Source organism: Anoplophora glabripennis, unplaced genomic scaffold, assembly GCF_000390285.2.
Source record: "Anoplophora glabripennis isolate ALB-LARVAE unplaced genomic scaffold, Agla_2.0 scaffold32, whole genome shotgun sequence".
NCBI classification, from domain to species: Eukaryota; Metazoa; Arthropoda; class Insecta; order Coleoptera; family Cerambycidae; genus Anoplophora; species Anoplophora glabripennis.
In genome coordinates this window covers 1624539-1630538 of record NW_019416220.1, presented here as the reverse complement: position 1 = coordinate 1630538, position 6000 = coordinate 1624539, and the positions used below count along the sequence as shown (strand labels likewise).

At 30.8% G+C, this 6000-nt stretch overlaps 1 long non-coding RNA gene across 1 annotated transcript in view; it reads left to right on the top strand.

Annotated features, from left to right (window-relative positions):
* LOC108906249 overlaps positions 1 to 4983 on the top strand; it is a 72737-nt gene extending 67754 nt beyond the window's left edge. The window contains exon 3 of the long non-coding RNA XR_001964289.2: positions 4755 to 4983. This is a non-coding gene — a long non-coding RNA (uncharacterized LOC108906249). The remainder of the gene's footprint in view (positions 1 to 4754) is intronic.
* Positions 4984 to 6000: the final 1017 nt, after the last annotated feature.

Here is a 6000-nt window from a genome sequence, read left to right as displayed (position 1 = left end):
TGTTTTTAAAATATTTTGTTAAAAGTGAAGGCAAACGAAAAGCTGGTGGTGTTGTTTTATATGTAAATAGATAAGTTAGCTGGCTTGCTGGCTACCTTATGAAAATTTGTTTTTATATTTTTTGATATTCATAAACCAAGTAGAAGCAATTTTGTTAATTATTAGGTAAATATATCACTTTGTTTTTTTTTACTTAATTTTATTGTGAATACAATTTTTAAAGTGATATTATTATTAATAATGTAATAATAATATAATTTATTAATTTACGGTTATAGTAGAGCTATTGGCTAAGATCCCCATAATAAAAAACGACGTGGAAATTTATTCCTATTTATTATTTGAGAACGGATTAATAAAATATCCAAATAGTTGCGTATTATTTTTTATAAAATCTGAATGAAAATCCTGCTCGTGAACATCAGTTTTTCTGTTATATTGTACATGCATTTGAAAATTTCCAGATGCATTTAGTCGTTTGACCTTGAAAATTAAATAATTTTTGCCTGCGCCGCTTTTTTTTTGCTCACTTAGTAAAAAAGCCACGGGCCTCACCTATTGACAGTGTCACGAGCCGCCACTGCTATACAGGATAATATCAGAATAGAAATAATATAAACCGATACAAAATTAATGTGTTTAAAGTGTCCAATTGCTGCCATGTATTTTTAAAAGACATTTTACGTTACATGATGTTATTTAAAATTAAAAGAAAAAATTAGTTATTTATCTAAACTGAACTCGAACGCAGTTCATCAGAATAAACAATGCTTTAGATTTTTAATTAAAATATTACTTACCGTATTCCCCTAATTATTTGTTATTACGAATTACATGCGAAACTGTTATTAATAGATGCATAAAATTATTAACGTTTTATACTTGTGAAAATTTAAGAATTATTTTTAAATCGTTTTGGATTTATTAGATTCCACGTGGGTTAAATTGCTGGTGATTCGGATTGCAGGGAACAAAGGGGAAGTAATAACATATTCTCCCTTGTATTACAAGATGCCGTCGTGTAATGCTATTAGAGAAGAATCCATAAACCAGCTAAGATTTGTCGTGAATTGTAAGAGCCTTCGGTTCGTCTAATAAATATTTGACGGGAACAGTCTCTTGTCTCGGTTACCAATTACGAGAAACGTATAGTTATCTTTGTTTTATTACGTTCATCTGCCGGTTAATAGCGGCAAGGCAGAATTAATATAGGTTACACTTGTAACTTTGCCAGTTCCTAAACAAGATGACGCTTCGCTCATTATCTCCTAAAAGTCGGGAGATACGGAGCTTCGACAGATAAAATATTACTGAACTCATTTATAGCTCAGGTGTTAAGGCTAAATAACGCCTTAATAACAGGCAAGTCAGACGAATTGAAAACCTTCAAAGATTTTTAATTACAACAGCACGATGATCCTGCCGAAGCCCTTTATTGTAATAATACAAAGAAAAATAATACTATGGATGTTGCTGATAAATTTAAAAGTGAAGAAAAATTCTATGCAGATAATACAAGGGTGTTTCAAAAAGTAACAGTAAATTTAATATTGAAACGATTCAGTTAAAGATACATATAACATAACATTTAAATTTAAAAAGAACGTTCTTATTTAAACTGAAATAATTCAAAACTTTAGAGAATAATTTTCAAAAGGAAAGTAAACATTCGAAAATAAGAGTTGCTGTGTTTTTTGTAACATGTAACCTGTAAATGTAGTAAATAAAACTTCTCTATTAATAAAAAGTAAAATGCATAAAATATTTTAATTAATAATATGTAAACCAAAAAAATCGGATACATACAGGTGTCCGAAAAATTTGCAAATTTGGCAACATGGCAAATTTGCAAATTAGTTGTCAAATTATTATCTCTATAATACTTTTGCTGAAAATTTTTAAATAAAAATGCCTGGGGATCGTTTAAATTATACGCATGAGGATTATTATTATGTTAATTAATTTGCTTGTTATTATGTTATGTTTTATTTAAATTTTCGGCAGAAACTGTTCAGATACAACAATAATTTGACGACTAACTTGACAAATGTCATGTTATTTCAATTGTTTTTGGAGTGTTTCTGGTAATGGCCAATTTGACAGTTTGATACGAGAAAAACTGTCCAAATAATAGAAAATTGCAAATATCTCTAAAAGTAGTAACCGCAACCATAACAATGATTATATAGCTTATAAAGAAGTTTCAATCTGCATACGACAGAGTAAAAAAATATAGGATGTTCCATTTAAACTAACAAAGTTATAGCTGTTTGAAGTTATCAAAATGTAACAGCAAAAATGAAACACCTACTATTAAATGTTTTAATTTGTTGGTATACCATAATGCAGTGTTACCTATGTCCTTTACAGGCACCATAAATCCGTTTAATATCACTCTCCTGAAAAGAGTTACTAGCATCTCCGCCAACCAAATGTCAAATTTTTTCTTTAAAAATTAATATCTCAAAATCTATAACTCCTAGGTATAGGGAATATTTAATAAAGCGACCCTCAAATTTCACGTAGAATCCGAAAATGCAATAATATATAGGGTGTTCCATTTAAAATAACGAAGTTGATGTCGACTTCCGGTTTAGCCGGAAGTGCTGGAGAGTTCTAGATATTTTAGTCGTGTTCGCCCCAGGGACTTGCTATGTTGCCAAATTTTCAAATTTTTCGGAGTAGTACTTTCCTAGATATCGATCGACGCAGTTTCCGGTGGGACACCCTGTATAGTCTGGTAAAAATTATGAATCATTACGTTTATACCAAATTATACCAATTTACAATAATTATGTTCACACACAAACTTTGTAAATCTTTATAGACAATATACTGTGTAAAATTAAGAGTTTGAATATAGTGCCCCTTATTTTTCAGCATATTTACTGTTTACAGCGCATGCACAATTGGGAACTGCAATATGCACTGTTGTCAAATCTCATAGTTTAAAGGAAAGGATTAAAAGGCACATTTTATTAAAGGAGCGGAGGCGAACCACCGTTGCTCTTCGTAAGCGTTCGAAACAGGATCGGATTCTGCTTAAATTTAAACCGTTCACGATTTATTTTGTTGTTTTGTTAATTTCAATTAATTTAATATATCCAATAATAAGAAAAAAGAGTAGGAACATACCGTATTTTCTTTAGAATTTGATTACTTTTTAACTGTTTTAGCTTTCCTGAATGCTCCCAATCTACTGCACTCAATGACAGTAATAAAAAAAACTTATAACCCGATTGTTTATTTGATTAAAAACAGAGTTTTAGATTTGTATTCAAACTAAGAAACTGACCCTCACTTAAGTTACACCCTGTATAAATGGGGATTTACTCTGAACTGTTTCGGATGGATTAAGTTGCGTATACATTTTTATGCAAATTTACTTGTTAAATGGAAAAAGTACAAAATTACATTTTTAATATAATTTTCATTTTTGCAGATTTTCGTATTAAATTTAACAAGTCGAATATATATTTAGAGACTTTTTAGATTTTGTTTAGTGACGAACGTTTTGAAGTGAAATATCCGGTTTTATTAAAATCGCCGCTTTTCAATAGCCAATTACACGAACTAATTTCCCCCGTGGGCAGATTTGCTTCCGAAATGGCATTTAGAATTATACACTAAAAATAATTTATATAACATTAAACCGTGTAGCGATAAATACATTAACAGGGGGAAGATTTTAAATCTTATTTGTCGGTGGTTTCTTTATGCAAATAGGGCTCGTTAACAATGGTATTTTTCCTCCTAAGTACCCCTTAAAGAAGTTGTACAACATCATCTTAAAATTACATGGAACTTAAAACAGCCGCCGTTACATTTTACACCGGAAAATTATGAAATTAAAGAACAGTTTTTTATTCTAATTTTCCGCACTTTCTTCCGCTTTTCATGTTCCCTGCATTATGTGGGTAAACAATAATTATCGTGGACTAGCTACTGCTATTTCCTGAAATACTGTTTCCTCTTTTTTTAATGTAATTTCACTTTTCACTTTACACAATTACAAAAGTAGAATTTATTTGTCTATTTATTTTTCGCAGATCAGAATTTTATATTCAACGAGAGGGTAGTTTTAGTAATTTATATTTTCCCTTATTTTACTGTTCGACAGTAATAAATATAGATTTTCTATTTTTCTGAAAAGAATAATCGAATATAAGATACTTCATTGCCGATTTATTATATTTGCAAAGAAAGGAACAATAAAAAATAGACGCTTTGAGAAAATTCTATTTGGATTCTCGTTTCTTCCCCCAGGCTGTCTCTAACCACAATATTTACTAACCCAAAAGGGACGAAACTATTTCTCAACAGACACCACAAAAGGTTAAAACATTGCATATTGCCCTTTTATATAAGATTACGGTGAATTGCCGAAGCAAACAACAACTGTGGTTGTTCGCACATTTAAAATCAATTTAATGTTTTTTATTATAGAAACTCCACTCCACAAGTAAACAAATAAAAAAATCAACTTTTAATTCATTTTTTCTTTATGGATAGCAGAATCAATTAATGCTAAATTATTCCGTTACTGTCTTCAACATGATATTACTACTACAAAGTAATTAATATACTCGTATTTCTTTGTACTAACAAACTAACAATTTAATTCCTGCGCTATACATACCGGGTGACTGCGAACATGTTGCCAACAAAATGTATGTTTGTAAATCATTGCTAACAAATCCAAATAACACAAGAAATATGTAATTAAGGTATTGACTTATATTTTCTTTACGCAGGTTTTCAAAACAAGGATAACATGGCGTCAGTAACGTAGTCAGCAGAGCACAAATGGGGGCTAAGACAGTCTTCTTCTTCAGTCCGTGCAAGAGGCTACTAAAGTGATGCAGAGATGATGATGCGATCACACGAAAATGTCCTTATCCCCTTTTTACATATGTACTGTAGGAAACTTTATTTTCATGTATACAGGGCCGGAAAATCCACATGGTCCATCTGCCTTTACATGAGAGCGACAAAGTAAAGTAAAGAAATCCGTGCGATAGACAAGGATGGCTATAGTGAAGACGTTTCATAATCTGAATAGTTACCGCCCGTTTCGGGTTAGAAGTGAGAGTGACTATTCAGATTATTCAATGTAACCATACTTGTCTATCGCACGGATTTCTATGACTTACTTTATCGCTCCACGTAACGGCCGATGTACCATGGGGACTTTCCGAACCTGTATATGTATGTCAGTGCTCTCTTGGATATATTTGTATCACTCCTAGAGAAAAACTATCACTATTTATATATGTAATCCTAAAAATAGCGTTATATTCGAATAGGTATGCAAAAATATGTGTTGTGCAACATGAATCAAAATTATTACATCATTTATTCCCTTACGTGGAGGGGCAATTTTTGAAAGTTCCTCTACGTATAAATGGTTATCTATTAATAAAATAAATAAATATTTAAAAAAATTTTATTTAAATTATATTTGTACTAGATACAATGTGACAAAAGCTGTTATATTTTAATGATAGAAACATGTACATTACCCATCCTGATTATTAGTAAATAAATTTCAATACCATATCTTGTGTCTGAATTTTATTTGCCCTACATATATCCTCTTTCAGTCTAATAATAATGTATTAAAAGTTAATAGAGACGAATCTCTAAAGAGAACAAAATTATTGTACTACAAACAAACTGGACCGAGAGGGTAAAACATACCAGAAAAAAAACCTCTCTTTTCAGAAAAATTTAAATTTTAAAACACATCCACTTTAAATTTTAAAACACATCCACTAAATTCTGTAATCGAGTTAAAATACATGTTTATTTTTAAATTTGTTTCCAAAGTGCCTAACGAAACTGGGTTTTTGCTCCATTTTCTTTTCTTTCTAGCTCTAAGAGTTTCTGAGATTTTTAAATTTTTTCATGAACTATGGCACGCGGATCTGAAAAAAATCCCACAGACACTAGAGAGCCTGGGGAATCACGGGGTGAAATCAGTTTCTTTCTAGCTCTAAG